Source organism: Mandrillus leucophaeus, unplaced genomic scaffold (genome assembly GCF_000951045.1).
Source record: "Mandrillus leucophaeus isolate KB7577 unplaced genomic scaffold, Mleu.le_1.0 Scaffold1434, whole genome shotgun sequence".
NCBI lineage: Eukaryota > Metazoa > Chordata > Mammalia > Primates > Cercopithecidae > Mandrillus > Mandrillus leucophaeus.
Window position 1 is genome coordinate 46,944 of NW_012101404.1, and position 17,650 is coordinate 64,593.

General features: G+C 38.4%; 1 pseudogene; it reads left to right on the forward strand.

Annotated features, from left to right (window-relative positions):
* The first annotated feature begins 17,304 nt into the window (after window positions 1-17,304).
* Window positions 17,305-17,650, forward strand: part of LOC105535253 — a 7,309-nt pseudogene continuing 6,963 nt past the window's right edge.

Here is a 17,650-nt window from a genome sequence, read left to right on the forward strand (position 1 = left end):
GTATAACTTAAAATGTAAACCAATTGTAATGCTGTAACCAAAAGAATTCCTTTGTTCCTCTGTAACTTTACGTATCCTGTTTACATCGGGCTATAAAAAGCAAACACTCGCATTGTTCGAGGCCCTCTTGTATGCTGTGGAATAGAGGGACCAAGTTCAAACTTGTAGTAAAGGATCCTTGCCGCTTGGCTTTGACTCTGGACTCTCGTGGTCTTCTTTGGGGAACAAACGGTCTGGGTATAACATCAGAGTCTCCTGTTAAAGCTTTTCTTAAATATTTTAGATCTCCTATTGTGTACTTCAGCTCCAGCATCTCTGGTTCTGTTTTAATGGTTTCTCTTTATTATAATTGTGATTTTGTTCATACATTGTTGAAAAAAATTCAGTATTTTTTTTTTTTTGCATTTCATTGAGATTCTTTAAGATAATTATTTTGAATTCTTAGCCATTTTTTTAGATATGTGTTTTATTGTAAGTGGTTACTAAAGCATGTTTAGTTTCTTTTGGTGATGTTACATTTGCCTGATTCTTCATAATCTGTGATTCCTTGTTTTTATGTCCTTGCATCTGAAAGAGTAAGTATCTCTTTCAGTCATTATAGATTAGTTTGGGGTGGTAAATATTTTCTCCTATTGGATCTCTGTGCTGATGAGATTTCCAGTGAGTTTGCAGTAAGGTGCATTGGATCCAGATCACAGTGAAGTTCATGCTTGGCAAACCTGTTATTAAGGCATCAGACCATTGTGGATTCTGTCTGTTTTCTGGGAATACTGAACTTTCTTCAGGATCTTGATCAGTAAGACTGGTGCTGAGGAAAAAAAGTCTCCAGTTATATATGCAGATGACAGAGCTGATACAATCCATGTGAGCAGGTGTGGCTTCTGCTGTGTGGCTCTTGCTGGGTTTTTGGAAATCTAACCCAGTCATTAGGTTCCTAGATGAGCAGTACTGACCCTTGAGCACGGCTGAGAGGGTGTGGAACTGATTCACAGGGCTGCTTCAGCCTACACAGCTGAGATCAAAGTCTTCAGGTTTGTTTCCAGGTTCATGGCATTTCTCCCTCTAGATTCCTGGGTGAGCAGGACTGCTCCCAGACTTTAGCCAACAGGGACTGGAGATAGGTTTTAAGACAGCTTCAAGATTCACAGTGGGAATAAAGTCAGCCAGCATGCCTAGAGGGGCACATATAGTGTGCTTTTTGGCAGGTCCCAGGTTAGCAAAAACTGCTTCTGGACTTTGGTTTCATGAACTTGGAGCCAGGTTATAGTGCCATATCAAGATCCACTATCAAATAAATATTGGCAAGCCTACGTCCAGGGGCACAGATGCATGTTTCTGTCTGTGGGTTCCTGCATGTGCAGGATTTCTTCCACACCATGATAGATGTGTGCAAGGGGCTAATTCAGAGATCACAGAGAGGATCAGCATCTAAAGTCTTTTCACCTGAGACACAGGACATTATGAATCCTCCTTGGTGTCTTGGCAGATGGTGCTAGTGGCATAAACAAAACCAAATGTCCTACAGCTATATTTACAATGAGAATTAATCATACTTTATTTTGTAGCTGGCAGTATGATGGGCAAGCATGCCACTCAAGCAAGGTCATGCCCTCTCAATACAGCGCTCCTGTCTTGGGTTTACACCCTTTGACATGGATTCCAAAGTTCCCATAAAGGTTCTTTTTTCCAGGGCATAACTGCTGCATTTTTTTATAACCATAGAAGATTTAGGTAGAGAACCTCCTATTCTGCCATCTGGCTATGTCACTCCCCTTGTATGTTTTACTTTGATATGTTCTATGTCAAATATTTTTTATTTCAAATTCAAAGTGTCTGAAATAAAATGCTTAAATTTTCAAATTGTGGAATAAGTAAATGTAATGAAATGCCTCATTCTCATCACAGCATTTTATTATTGAGATAAATTTTTACTGCTGTACCTTGAATGCCAAAGATTCAAAATGCCAGCTCTTCATAAGTACATAGTCACAGTTGAAAACTGTAAAAGATTGTTTTTATGATATTCAATATTTTAAAGGTCAGAATTTTTTATTTTTGTTTTCGACCCCATTTTAGTGGTTTGTTTTTAATCTTCATATTTGTATGGTAATTTTAAACCCTGTACCTTCGCCAGGCACAGTGGCTCATGCCTGTAATCCCAGCACTTTGGGAACCCAAGGCGGGCAGATCATAAGGCCAGGAGTTCAAGACCAGCCTGACCAAAGTGGAGAAACCTCTACTAAAAATATAAAATTAGCCAGGCATAGTGGCGCATGCCTGTAATCCCATCTACTTGGGAGGCTGAGGCAGGAGAATCACTTGAACCCAGGAGGCAGAGGTTTCAGTGAGCTGAGATTGTGCCATCACACACGAGCCTGGGCAACAAGAGTGAAACAATGTCTCAAAACAACAGCAACAACCTCTGTACCTTTTATGACCATGTGGTGTTTAATTTGAATAAACATCATTGGGTTTCACCTCGAGCAAATTAAAAAACATATATATAAATCAGACATTTCTCTTGCCAAGAAAGTTATATATGTGGTATTTGCCTGTATAAATATTGTCCCTATGCAGTTTATAAGTTATTTCTTGGCTGGGCACGGTGGCTCACGCCTCTAATCCCAGCACTTTGGGAGGCCAAGGCGGGCGCATCACAAGGTCAGGAGATCAAGACCATCCTGGCTAACACAGTGAAACCCCATTTCTACCAAAAATACAAAAACAAAATTGGCCAGGCGTGATGGCGGGCACCTGTAGTCCCAGCTATTCAGGGGGCTGAAGCAGGAGAATGGCGTGAACCCGGGAGGTGGAGTTTGCAGTGCGCCAAGATCACGCCACTGCACTCCAGCCTGGGTGCCAGAGCAAGACTCCATCTCGAAAAAAATATTTATTTACTTGGGTGTTCATCATTGTTTTCTTGTGTAGGTGAGTAATCAAAGAAACAGTGTAAAATTACGATCTATTTATTGTTTGATTATGTTATTCTGTGAGAGAAACACTTTTCTTACTTGAAGGTGGTTTTTAAAGATTAACCTTTTTAGGTAGATCTAAATATTAATTGTGATGAAAAACATGAAAATGCCAGGGAAAAGAGAGATCAGACTGTTACTGTGTCTATATAGTAAAGGAAGACATAAGAAACTCCATTTTGATCTGTATTTTGAACAATTGTTTTGCCTTGAGATGCTGTTAATCTGTAACTTTAGCCCCAACCCTGTGCTCACAAAAACATGCTGTATGGAATCAAGGTTTAAGGGATCTCGGGCTGCGCAGGCTGTGCCTTGTTAACAGTATTTTACAGGCCATGTGCTTGGTAAAAGTCATCACCATTCTCCATTCTCGATTAACCAAGGGCACAGTGCATTGCAGAAAGCTGCAAGGACCTCTGCTCAAGAAAGCCTGGGTATTGTTCAAGGTTTCCCCCACTGAGACAGCCTGAGATATGGCCTGGTGGGAAGGGAAAGACCTGACCATCCCCCAGCCCGACACCCATAAAGGGTCTGTGCTGATGAGGATTAGTAAAAGAGGAAGGCCTCCATCTCCTGCATGCCCCAGGAACGGAATGTTTCAGTGTAAAACCCAATCATACATTTGTTCTACTCTGAGATAGGAGAAAACCGCCCTGTGGCTGGAGGCGAGAGATGCTGGCAGCAATGCTGCTCTGTTATTCTTTGCTACACTGAGATGTTTGGGTGGAGAGAAGCATAAATCTGTCCTATGTGCACATCCAGGCATAGTACCTCCCCTTGAACTTACTTGTGACACAGATTCCTTTGCTCAAATGTTTTCTTGCTGACCTTCCCCCAACTGTCACCCTGTTTTCCTGCCACATTCCACTCACCGAGATAGTGAAAATAGTAATTTATAAATACTGAGGAAACTCGGAGACCAGTGCCAGTGCAGGTCCTCCGTATGCTGAGCACCGGTCTCCTGGGCCCACCGTTCTTTCTCTATACTTTGTCTCTGTCTTATTTCTTTTCTCAGTCTCTCTTACCACCTGATGAGAAATACCCACAGGTGTGGAGGGGCAGGCCACCCCTTCGCCTGCCGCCCAACATGGGTGCCTTTCTCTAGGGTGAAGGTATGCTAAGAATGTGACCATTGAGGACAAGTCAAGGAGAGATTCCTGAGGACATCCACTGTCAGCCTTGCGGTAAGCTGGTGCGCGGAGGAACCCAGGGTAACAATGGGACAAACTGAAAGTAAATACGCATCTTATCTCAGCTTCATTAAAATTCTTTTAAGAAGAAGGGGGAGTTAGAGCTTCTACAGAAAATCTAATTATGCTATTTCAAACAATAGAACAATTCTGCCCATGGTTTCCAGAACAGGAAACTTTAGATCTAAAAGACTGGGGGAAAAGATGGCAAAAAATTAAAACAAGCAAATAGGGAAGGTAAAATCCCACTTGCAGTATGGAATGATTGGGCCATTATTAAAGCAGGTTTAGAACTGTTTCAAACAAGAGAAGATAGCGTTTCAGTTTCTGATGCCCCTGAAAGCTGTGTAATAGATTGTGAAGAAGAGGCAGGGACAGAGTTCAAGAAAGGAATGAAAAGTTCACATTGTAAAAATGTAGCAGAGTCTGTAATGGGCCAGTGAATGCAAAATGTTGACTACAGTCAATTACAGGAGGTAATATATCCTGAATCATCAAATCATCAAAACTGGGGGAAGGAGATCCAGAATCATTGGGGCCATCAGAGCCTAATCGACAATGGCCATCAACTCCTCCTCCTATGGTTCAGATGTCTGTAACATTACAACCTCAAATGCAGGTTAGACAAGTACAAACTCCAAGAGAATATCAAGTAGAAAAGGATAGTCTCTATCCCAGCAATGCCAATCCAGACACGGTAGCCACAATATCAGCCAGTAGAAAATAAGACCTGACTGCTGGTAGTTTATCAATATCGGCCGCCAGCCAAGCTTCAGTGTTGGCCGCCTCCAGAGGTTCAATACAGACCTCAAGCAGTGTGTCCCATGCCAAATAGCATGGCACCATACCAGCAACCCATGACGGTGGCGCTTGATCCTACAGCACCACCTCGTGGATAATATAGCACACTGCATGAAATCATTGATAAAGCCAGAAAACAGGGAGATCTTGAGGCATGGCAGTTCCTGGTAAGTTAACAACCGGTACCTCCCGGGGAAGAGACTCAAGTAGGAGCGCCTACCCGAGCTAAGGCTAGATATAAATCTTTCACCATGAAAATGTTAAAAAAATGAAGAAAGGAATTACAAACAATATGGACCCAACTCACCTTACGTGAGAACATTATTAGATTCCATTTCTCATGGAAATAGATTTATTCCTTATGATTGGGAAATTTTGACTAAATCTTCCATTTCACCCTCTCAGTTTCTACAGTTTAAAACCTGGTGGATTGATGGAGTGGAGTACAAGAACAGGTATGAAAAAATCAGGCTATTAATCCCACTGTTAATATAGGTGTAGACCAATTGTTAGGAACAGGTCCAAATTGGAGTACCATTAACCAACAATCAGTAATGCAGAATGAGGCTATTGAACAAGTAAGGGCTATTCGCCTCAGGGCCTAGGAAAAAATTCAGGACCCAGGAACCGCCTGCTCTTCTTTTAATTCAATTAGACAAGGCTCTAAAGAGCCATATCCTGACTTTGTGGCAAGATTGCAAAATGCTGCTCAAAAATCTATTACAGAAGATAATGCCCAAAAAGTTATTGTAGAATTAATGGCCTATCAAATGCAAATCCAGAATGTCAATCGGCCATAAAGCCATTAAAAGGAAAAGTTCCAGCAGGAGTTGATGTAATTACAGAATTTGTGAAGACTTGTGATGGGGTTGGAGAAGCTATGCATAAGGCAATGCTAATGGCTCAAGCAATGACGGGGGGTCACTTTAGCAGGACAAGTTAGAACATTTGGGGAAAGTGTTATAATTGTGGTCAAATCGGTCATCTAAAAAGGAACTGCCCAGTCCTAAATGAACAGAATATAGTATGTCAAGCTATTACAGCAAAAAATAAAGAGCCACCTGGCCTGTGTCCAAGATGTGGAAAAGGAAAACATTGGGCTAATCAATGTCATTCTAAATTTGATAAAAATGGGCAACCATTGTTGGGAAACAGGAAGAGGGGCCAGTCTCAGGCCCCACAACCCCGCAACAAACTGGGGCATTCCCAACTCAGCCGTTTGTTCCTCAGGGTTTTCAGGGACAACCACCCCCCCCACCCCCCCCCCGCAGCACAGCAGTAGATTTATGTTCCACTCAAATGGTCTCTTCACTCCCTGGAGAGCTCCAACGAAAGATTCCTACAGGAGTATATGGCCCACTGCCAGAAGGGACGGTAGACCTTATTTTAGGGAGATCGAGTCTAAATTTGAAGGGAGTCCAAATTCATACTGGGGTAATTGATTCAGATTATAAAGGGGAAATTAAGTTAGTGATCAGCTCCACTGTTCCCTGGAGTGATGATCCAAGTGATAGAATTGCTCAAACACTGCCTTTGCCTTATATTACAATTGGGGAAAAGAAAACAGAAAGAACAGGAGGGTTTAGAAGTATCAACCCTGCTGGAAAAGCTGCTTCTTGGGATAATCCCATCTCAGAGGATAGACCCATGTGTACAGTCACTATTCAGGAAAAGCAGTTTGAAGGATTAGTGGATACCAGGGCTGATGTCTCTATAATCACCTAAAATCAATGGATGGCCAAAAAATTGGCCTAAACAAAACCCTGTTACAGTATTTGTTGGCATAGGCACTGAAGGGGTGGCCTGCCCCTCCACACCTGTGGGTGTTTCTCGTTAGGTGGAACAAGAGACTTGAGAAAAGAAATGAGACACAGGGACAAAGTATAGAGAAAGAAAAGGTGGGCCCAGGGGACCAGAGCTCAGCATACAGAGGCCCCACGCCAGCACTGGTCTCTTGAGTTCCACTGACCATTATCTTTGCCATCTTAGAAAAAGGGAAGTGGCAGGATAATAGGATCATCGTAGGGAGAAGGTCAGCAGTAAGACATATGAATAAAGATCTCTGTGACATGAGTAAGTTTAAGGAAAAGTGCTGTGCCTTGATATGCATATGCAAACATCTCCATGAACCTTTTTAGTGCATAAAGAGCAGCATTGCCGCTAGCACATCCCACCTTCAGCCCTAAGGCGGTTTTCTCCTTTCTCAGTAAACAGAACATACAATCGTCCATCGCCCACGGACCGGAAGGAGACAGATGCTTTTCTCTATCTCAACTGCCAAGAGGCCTTCTTTCCTCTTATACTAGTCCTCCTCAGCACAGACCCTTCACGGGTGTCAGGCTGGGGAATGATCTTTCCCTTCCCACGAGGCCATGTTTCAGACTATCACATGGGGAGAGACCTTGGACAATACCTAGTTTTCCTGGGCAGAGGTCCCTGTGACCTTCTGCAGTGTATGTGTCCCTGGGTAGTTGAGATTAAGAGAATGGTGATGACTTTTAACCAGCAAGCTGCCTTCAGGCACTTGTTTAACAAAGCACACCTTGCACAGCCCAAATCTGTTAAACCTTGAGTCACCACAGAACATGTCTCTTACAAGGACAAGGTTGGGGGTAGGGTCACAGATTAACAGCATCTCAAATACAGAACAAAATGGAGTCTCTTATGTCTACTTCTTTCTCTATAGACCCAGTAACAGTCTGATCTCTCTTTCTTTTCCCCACAAGGCACTACCTCAGAAGTGTATCAAAGTACCATGATTTTACCTTGTCTAGGACCTGATAAGAAAGTACAGTTCAACCTATGATCACTTCTATTCCAATCAATTTATGGGGCCGAGACTTGTTACAACAATGCTATGCAGAGATTACTATCCCAGTCTCCCTATACAGCCCCGTGAGTCAAAAAATAATGAGTAAAATGGGATATCTCCCTAAAAAGGGACTAGGGAAGAATGGAGACGCCATTAAAGTCCCAATTGAGGCTGAGGGAAATCAAGAAAGAAAAGGAATAGGGTATCATTTTTAGGAGTGGCCACTGTAGAGCTGCCAAAACCCATTCCATTAACTTGGAAAACAGAAAAACATGTATGGATAAATCAGTGGCCGCTACCGAAACAAAAGCTGGAGGCTTTACACTTATTAGCAAAGGAACAATTAGAAAAGGGACATATTAAGCCTTCATTTCTGCCTTGAAATTCTCCTGGTTGTAATTTAGAAAAAATCCAGCAGATGGTGCATGCTGACCGACTTAACAGCTGCTAATACTGTAATTCAACCCATGGGGGCTCTCCAACCCAGGTTGCCCTATCCAGCCATGATCCCCAAAGGTTGGCCTTTAATTATAATTGATCTGAAGGATTGCTTTTTTACCATTCCTCTGGCAAAACAGGATTTTGAAAAATTTGCTTTTACTATACCAGCCACAAATAATAAAGAACCAGCCACCAGGTTTCAGTGGAAAGTGTTGCCTCAGGGAATGCTTAATAGTCCAACTATTTGTCAGACTTTTGCAGCTCAAGCTCTTCAACCAGTTTTCAGACTATTATGTCATTCATTATGTTGATGATATTTTGTGTGCTGCAGAAACGAGAGACAAATTAATTGACTGTTACACATTTCTGCAGACAGAGGTTGCCAACCCAGGACTGACAGTAGCGTCTGGTAAGATTCAAACCTCTATTCCTTTGGGGATGCAGGTAGAGAAAAGGAAAATTAAACCACAAAAAAATAGAAATAAGAAAAGACACACTAAAACATTAAAAGGGTTTCCTTTTTTTTTTTTTTTTTTTTTTTGAGATGGAGTCTCGCTCTTGTCACTCAGGCTGGAGTGCAGTGGCATGATCTTGGCTCACTGCAAAAACATTAAATGACTCAAAAAGTTACTAGGAGATATTAATTTCGGCCAACTCTAGGCATCCCTACTTATGCCATGTCAAATTTGTTCTCTATCTTAAGAGGGGATCCGAAATTGAATAGTAAAAGAACATTAACTCCAGAGGCAACTTAAAAAATTAGTTGAAGAAAAAATTCGGTCAGCACAAGTAAATAGATCACCTGGCCCCACTCCAACTTTTGATTTTTGCTACTGCACATTCTCCAACAGACATCATTGTTCAAAATGCAGATCAAAATGCAGTTTCTTACGTCTTCCTTTTCTACATAGACATGGTTAACAGTCTGATCTCTCTTACTTTTCCCTACATTAAACATTTTCAAGTGTACAGTCTAGTGGTATTAAGTACGTTTACTTTTTTTTGCAACAGATCTCTAGATTATCTTACAAAAGTAAAATTTAATACGTTATAAACCATAAACTGCCCTTTTTTCCTTTTTTCTTCAACTACCGAAGAACACCGTTTTACTTCCTGTTTCTATAATTTTGGCTGATTTCCATATTCTTGTTAGTGTAATTATATAATGTCTGTTTCTTTTTGACTATTTTATATAATGTAATGTTCTCAGGCTTTGGTTTTGTAAAATGTGTCAGAATATCTTTCTGTTTTAAAATGAAATATTTCATTGTATGTATATGTCACATTTTAAAAATCTAATACTGATCTCTAAAGGGACATTTGTGTTGTTTCCAGGAATTGTCCTGTGTAAATAATAATGAAGAAAATGCATATGTAAATATCTATTTAAAGTCCTGCTTTAAATATTCTTGGAATAGTTTGGATACAGTGATGTAGTACTATGTGTATGTCCATATTTTTGTTTCCTGAGCCTTTGATGTCATATCCAAAAAGTGATTGCTAAGAACAGTTGCATGAAACCTTCACCATCGATGTTTTTATTACATTCCACATATGTGTAAGATCATGTGGAATTTGTCTCAGTGTATCTGGTTTATTTCTGTAACATATGATCTAGCAATTTGAATTCTTTTTTTCTTACATGGTCATCAACGTTTTATTGTCTTAGAATTAAAAAAAAATCTTATGATGTTTATTGCTTAAATATATGTCACCCTATGATACATTTTTTTCTATAATAGCTGTACTAACTTACAATCTTACCAGCCTTATATGTTAACTTTTCTGTACATTCTCACTAACAATTTTTTTTGCGTTTCTAATTACAGTCATTCTAACTGCAGTGAAGTCGTATCTTATTGTGGCTTTGATTTGCATATCTCTGATAATTAGTGATGTTGAGCATCTTTGCATGTTATTCTTGGCCTTTTGTATTTCTTGTTTTGAAAAATGCCTCTTAGTCCAGGCACAGTGGCTCATGCCTGTAATCCCAGCACTTTGGGAGGCTGAGTTGGGCGGATCACCTGAGGTCAGGAGTTCAAGAGCAGCCTGGCCAACATGGTGAAACCCCTTCTCTACTAGCTATGCATGGTGGCAGGCACCTGTAATCCCACCCACTCAGGGGGCTGAGGCAGGAGAATCGCTTGTACCCAGGAGGTGAAGGTTGCAGTGAGCTATTGGGGAACCAGCCCCCAATATTTCAACATAGGTTCTTTTCTGTTTTCCCTAAGTGTCAGCCAGTCTGAGAAATAAAAGGAAAGAGTACAAAAGAGAGAAATTTTAAAGCTGGGTGTCCAGGGGAGACATCACATGTCGGCAGGTTGCATGATGCCCCCTGCAAGCCACAAAACTAGCAAGTTTTTATTAGTGATTTTCAAAGGGGAGGGAATGTACAAATAGGGTGTGGGTCACAGAGATCACATGCTTCAAAGGCAATAAAATATCACAAGGCAGATGGCAAGGCAAGGTCACAAGGCCAGGGCAAAACTAGAATTGCTGATGAAGTTTATTGTCCCACTGTGCACGTGTTGTCATTGATTAACATCTTAACAGGAATCAGGGTTCAAGAGCAGAGAACCAGTCTTGACTAGAATTCGCAGGGCTGGAATTTCCTAATCCTAGCAAGCCTGGGGGTGCTGTGGGAGACCAGGGCATGTTTCATCCCTATCTACAACTGCATAAGGCAGACACTCCTAGAGTGGCCATTTTAGAGGCCTCCCCCTGGGAATGCATTCTTTTTCCAGGACTGTTAACTAATATTCCTTACTGGGGAAAGAATTCAGCAATATTTCTCTTGCCCGTTTTCAGCAATAAGAGAAATACGACTCTATCATGCCCGGCTCCCAGGCATGGTTATCTCCCTTGTTCCCTGAACATCACTGTTACCTGTTCTTTTTTCAAGGTGCCCAGATTTCATATTTTTCAAACACACATGCTTTATGAACATTTGTGCAGTTAACGCAATCATCACAGGGTCCTGAGTCGACACACATCCTCAGCTTACAAAGATGACAGGATTAAGAGATTAAAGACAGGCATAGGAAATTATAGGAGTATTGATTGGGGAAGTGATAAATGTCCATGAAATCTTCACAATTTATGTTTAGAGACTGCAGTAAAGACGGGAGTAGGAAATTATAAAAGTATTAATTTGGGGAACTAATAAATTTCCATGAAATCTTCACAATTTATATTATTCTGCCATGGCTTCAGCCAGTCCCTCCGTTCGGGGTCCCTGACTTCCTGCAACAGTGAGCCTAGACAGCATCATTGCACTCCAGCCTGGGCAACAAGAGTGAAACTCCATCTCAAAAGAAAGAAAAATGTCTCTTCCCTATTTTCAAATTATGTGTTATATTTGTTGTTAAGTTTGTTATATATTCTGTAAGTTTTCCTCTCGTCATGTATATTTTGCAAATATTTTCTTTCATTCTATAGATTCTATCTTCGCTCTGTTGTTTTCTTTGCTGTGCAAAGCATTCTTAGTTTGTTGTAATCCCATTTGCATATTTTTGTGTATGTTTTGAAGTCTTACTTAAAAATTCTTTGTTCTGCAATATGTCATAAAGCATTCCTCTATGTTTACTTCAAATAGCTTTATAGGTTTAGGTTTCCTATTTAAATATTTGTGATTGAGTTTATATCATAAGAGGTAGGGGCTTAGTTTCTTTTTTTTATATGTAGATAATCCATTTTTCTAGCACCATTTATTGAAAAGACAGTCTTATTCCAAATGCGTGTTCTTGACATCTTTGTTGAAAATCACGTGGCCCTAGGTTCACGAATTTATTACTGGGCTCACTGGATACTTTGACCTGTTTATCTGTTTTTATGTCAGTATCATCCTGTTTTGCTCATTATAATTTTATAGTATGTTTTGCAGCCAGGTAATGAGATGCTTCCAGCTTTGTTCTTTTTGCTCAGGATTACTTTTGCCATCTGTGGGTCTTTGGTGGTTCCCCATAAATTTTAAGCTTTTTTTTTTTCCATTTCTGTGAAAAAACTCTGGTATTTTGGTAGAGATTACATAATCTGCAGATCACCTTGGATAATATAGTCACTTTTATATTTTTTCAATTCATAAGCAAAAAAAATCAATTTCTCATGTCTTTTTCAGTTTTTTATAGGTATTATAATAATTTTCAGTGTAGAGAGTGTTTACCTTTTTAATTAGGTTTGCTGCTAGACATCTAGACATCTTTATTTTTATTGTGTATGCAGGAGGAGTATTTGGCAAAATTCAACGTTCAACATGCCTTTAAGAAACTCAACAAATCAGCTATAGATGGTATGTACCTCAACACAATAAAGTCCATGTATGACAAATCAATGACTGATATCATTCTAAACAGGAAAGAGCAGAGCACTTTTTTTCTGACATCTCGGACAAGACAAGGATGTTTTCATTGTGTATGACGATATTCAGCTGTGTACGCCATAAGACTGTGGAGCATGGCTGGGCATGGTGGCTCACACTTGTAATCCCAGCGCTTTGGAATGCTGCAGTGGGTGGATCACTTGACGTTAGGAGTTCAAGACCACCCTGGCCAACATGGTGAAATCCTGTCTCTACTAAAAATACAAAAATTAGCCGGGTGTGATGGTGAGCACCTGTAATCCCAGCTAGTCAGGAGGCTGAGGCAGGAGAATAACTTGAACCCGGGAGGCGAAGGTTGCAGTGAGCCAAGATCCTGCCACGGCACTCCAGCCTGGGTGACAGAGCAAGACATCATCTCAAAAAATAAAAATAAAAAATAAAAAGACTATGGAGCACAAGTCAAATATGGATCAGTTATATATCTATTTCTATTATAAGAATCTCTGTGTTTATCTATATGCATATTGTTCCGTGTTTATGAGTTGTATACTTGTTCAGTTTATGTGTATACAATGGTGGTTTTACCCTGCCTAGCTGAGTAGTCCTTGAAATTCTCCTAATTTTATCCTCTATTTATTTGTAAATCTATGTTTTTGTGTGTGGGGGAGAAACACTTGTGATTTGAAGATTTCAAAAACTGTCATACTTCTGTGTCTATTTTAGATATTTTAATTGTCAAAACACAAAATTTACCATCTTAAATCTTTTTAAATATTGAGTTCAGTCATATTAATTATATTGACATTGTTATGTACTATATCTTTAGAATATGTTTATCTTGCAAAGCCAACACTCAAAACACATTAAACAACTAACTACATTTTCTGTTTTCTGGTCCTTTACAAAAACAATTCTGTTTTCTATTTTAGAGTCAAACTGCTTTAGATATCTCATGTGAGTTGATTCACACAGTTTGTGTCTTCATGGCTGACTTATTTCATGTCACACAATGTCATCAAGATTTATCTGAGTTTTTTGCTTTTTACAAACTGAGTAGTATTTCATTATTTTAATATTACAAATTTATCCATTCATTTGGTGAGAAATTTGCATTGCTTTCATTTATTTGCTTTCAGTAACAGTACTACAATAATTATGATGTGTGACAGTGTATATTTATGCTGGATTTTATTTTATTAATCTAGCTGTTCAGCTTTATACCCATATCAAATTGTTTTAATTCTTTTGCTTTGTATGTGCTTTGAAATCATGAGCTGTAGTGCCTCCAACGTTTTTTTTAATTGTTGGGTGCTTTATTGTCCCTTGAAATTCTATATAACTTTGGGGTTGCTGTTTCTATTTCTGCAAGAAATTGATTAGAAATTTGACAGGGATTTCGTTTAATCTGTAGATTACATTGAGCAGTCTAGACATCTTCATAATATTTCAAAATTTGAACAAAAGCATACTGAAGACTGTATTTTTTAATTTCTATAAATATGTCAGTGTTAGTTTTCTTTTATTAATTTCTACTCTCATTCCAGTTTGGTCATTAAAAGCTATCTGTAAAATTTCTATTTAAAAACAAATTTTAAGACATTTTTTGTGGCCTAACAGGTGGTTTATCAAGGAGAACATTGTATGAGCTGTTGAGAAGTGTGTATATCCTGCTGTTGTTGAGGGGTATTCTCTACGGTTCTCTTAGGCATAACTGCCACATACTGCTTCATGTCTTCTGTTTTCTTATGAATATTCTTTTTTGATTATTCATTACAGAAATTGGGGTATTGAAATATTCTAGTACAGGCCAAGCGCGGTGGCTCACACCTGTAATCCCAGCACTCTGGGAGGCCGAGGTGGGCGGATCACGAGGTCAGGAGATTGAGACCATCCTGGCTAACATGGTGAAACTCCATCTCTACTAAAAATACAAAAAATTAGCCGGGCGTGGTGGCAGGCGCCTGTAGTGTCAGCTACTTGGGAGGCTGAGGCAGGAGAATAGTGAGAACCCGGGACGCAGAGCTTGCAGTGAGCCAAGATCACGACACTGCACTCCAGCCTAGGTGACAGAGCGTGAGACTCCATCTCAAAAAAAAAAAAAATCTACTATAATTATATTGCTTTCTCTGTCTTGCTCTGTGTTTTATTTTTATATTTGGAACCCTAATGTGACACTGACACACACACATACACAATTTATATATGTATATACACATTTGTCATGGGTTCACAGTAAATGAACCTTTTTATTGTTGTTTAATGTCCTTCTTGGTCTCTTGTGCTTTTAAAGTATATTTTATGAAATATTACAGTTTTGACTTAAGATGTACTTTGCATAAGATAATCTTGACCTCTTTTTTTTGGTTATTTGCATGAAATGTTTTCTTTCATCTTGCCTTTTTCAGTCTCCTTTAATCATTAGATCTCAAGTGATTCTTGTTGAAAAGCAAGTTGGATCTTGCTTTTTAATTTTTTAAGTCCCTTTATTTGGTGGCATCTATTTTGAATCGAAAGTTTACTTCAAAAATACCTAAATAATTTGCTTAATTAGAAAGACGTAGTCATCTTTTAATTGTTTTACTTGATTATTTCCTTTCTCTGTCTTCCTTTGTGTCTTTTCTATTTTTATATTGATAGGACTTCTTATACTTTTGTGTATCTATACAGATACTTTGTGGTATCTTGGGAATTACATAAAATTTCATAAAGCTAAAATCATATATCTTAAACTGGTAAGAACTTCATTTGCATTTGAACATTCTTCTTCATACATTTGCCCTCAACTTTGTTACTGATGTATCATATTTTATGTTGTATATTAACAGATTATTAATAAGTTTGATTATTTTTATGCTTTTATCTTTAAAACTTTAGAGAATTAAAATGTTTTCTGCAATATTATAATGGTACAGAACCTTATATTTGTATATGTGCATATCTTTTTCAGAAAGTTATATATTTTCATATGATCATGTTTTGTTTTCTTGCATTGTTATTTCCAGTGGAAGATACTTTCTTCAGAAATTTTTTTTTAAGGGAGATGTGCTAATACACTTTTTCAGCATTTGGTTATTTTGAAAGGTCTTTACCTTTTTTTCATTTTTAAGACAGTTTTGCTGGTTGTATTATTCCCACTTAGAAGCTGTTTTTCTTTCAGCACTTTTTATCACAATTCCTTCTGGTCTGAAAAAAATTTATTGACAGATTTACTGGTTATCTCATAAGACCACACTTATAAATGACACATCACTTTTATCTCGCAGCTCCTAAGATTCTCTTCCTGTCTTTGACTTTTGAAACTTTGCTTATATATGTGCCTTGCTATAAATCTGTGTGTGTGTATCCTAGTTGAAGTCTGTTGAGCTTAATTTCTTATATCCTTTTTTTACTTCTGAAAATTTCTCAGTCATTATTTTTGTATTTTTCACCTCCGTGATGTCTGTTATTTATGTTTTTAATGTTTTCATTGATTCTCATTTTTCTGATTTTATTTAGTTTTATGTATTCCCATTTAGTTCACTAAGAATTATTCAGGTTAAATTTTAAAAATTTGCACATCTTCATTTTTTATGGTTGTTATCTGAAAACCTTTAAATTTTTTCATTTGGCCGTGTCACCCTAATATTTTGTATGCATTGTAATATTTGCTTGTTATTTGAAGATTAACAAAAAGCTATTTGTCACAATCTTTACAATGTTGCTTTGTCCTGCCATAGTCTGAAACCAATTGTCTTTGATAGAGATTATGGGAGCCGCCCATACATGTTTTATGGATGTGTCTTGTCTGGAATTTCATGTTTTTCAGTTAAAAGGGTTTGTTCATATTTCTTCTTAACAGTGTGTAATCACTTGCTCTACCTACTTTCTGTATTTAACACTGCAGTCTGCTCCTGAAACATTTACAGTTTGTCTCAGCAAACCCAAGCTGTCCTTTCCAAGTATACCACTGTTTCTTTCAGCACTGTATTACTGGAGACAGGAACTAGATTTTGTAAAGACCACCAAAAGCCAGAAGTTAAGAATATGTGCATTAGTATTTTTCTTCTTTTTAAAGACAGAAACCAGTAATTGGCAGTTTACTCCTAAAGACATAATGCTATATTGGGGAGGAGGAAGAGCTGTGTAAATGTAACAAATTTTCCTTTCTGTTCTATGTGGGCTCTTGGCGTTGTTCTTACCTGAGGCATTACATAAAATTAACTCATTTAGAGATTTTGCACAAAAGCATTTTGATCAGTATATGTTTGTTACATGTATATGTCTGTGAAGGAATTATGGCCTGTGGTATTTTGTTGTACCATCTTACTAATGTACTTTGTATAAGTTTATATATTAGATTTGTAAAGTAAGTATATTCATATGCAAAGTATATTCATATGAATCTAGTAAGTGGGATAATTTGTTATTTTTCTTTCAGGTGTGTGTTCTCATTTTACCTGAGACCTTTGGCCAGCGCAGGGCAAAGAAGATTCATTCACAAATTTCTACTGAGAAGATATGAGAAATGTGGACAGAAGAATTTACAATTAAGGAAGAGCTGTAAAAGTGTGAATAAGGGTAAGGTGCAGAAAGGAGGTTATAATGGACTTTACCAATGCTTGTCAACTACCCAAAGCAAAATAATTCAATGTAATACATGTGTCAAAGTTTTTCATAAATTTTCAAATTCAAACAAACGTAAGACATAAACATAAGAAATCATTTAAATGTAAAAAATGTGGCAGATAATTTCCCAAGTTCCTCCAACTAAATTAACATAACGGAAAATACATGCTGGAGGGATACAAATGTGAAGAATGTGGCAAAATCTTTACCTCATCCTCAAACTTTGACAAACATAACGATTCATACCAGAGAGAAACCCTACACATGTGAAGAATGTGGCAAAGCCTTTAATAGGTCCACAACCCTTACTAAACATAAGAGAAATCATACTGGAGAGAAACTCTACACATGTGAACAATCTGGCAAAGCCTTTAGACGGTCTGCAACACTGAACATAAGAAAATTCATACTGGAGAGAAATCCTACAAATGTGAAGAATGTGGCAAGGCCTTTTATAGATATTCACACCTTACTAAACGTAAGAGAATTCATTCTGGGCAAAAACCCTACA